Source organism: Penaeus monodon, chromosome 24 (assembly GCF_015228065.2).
Source record: "Penaeus monodon isolate SGIC_2016 chromosome 24, NSTDA_Pmon_1, whole genome shotgun sequence".
In the NCBI taxonomy this organism is placed as follows: Eukaryota; Metazoa; Arthropoda; class Malacostraca; order Decapoda; family Penaeidae; genus Penaeus; species Penaeus monodon.
The window spans coordinates 39,405,298-39,405,582 of record NC_051409.1 but is presented as its reverse complement, the minus strand read 5'-3'; positions in this window follow the sequence as shown (position 1 = coordinate 39,405,582).

Genomic DNA, 285 nt, shown 5'->3' with positions numbered 1-285 from the left:
CTGTGTTGCAGTGTTCAAGCAAGTATGTTGTTCACGCTGCCTCAATAAACTGCTCAATAAACCATCGACACGCCATACAGTACTAGCCTAACAGACACAGACACACACACGGAGAGAGTGAGAAGGGAACGAAAGTAACAGAGGGGAGAAAGGGAAGACAAGAGGGAGAGCAGAGGAGGTACACAGGGTAGAGTTTAGAGGAAGAGGTAGGGAGGGAGTGGGAGGGGGAGAGGGAGTATGTGTGTATGTTTTTTAGAGAACGAGAACGAGAACGAGAACGAGAAC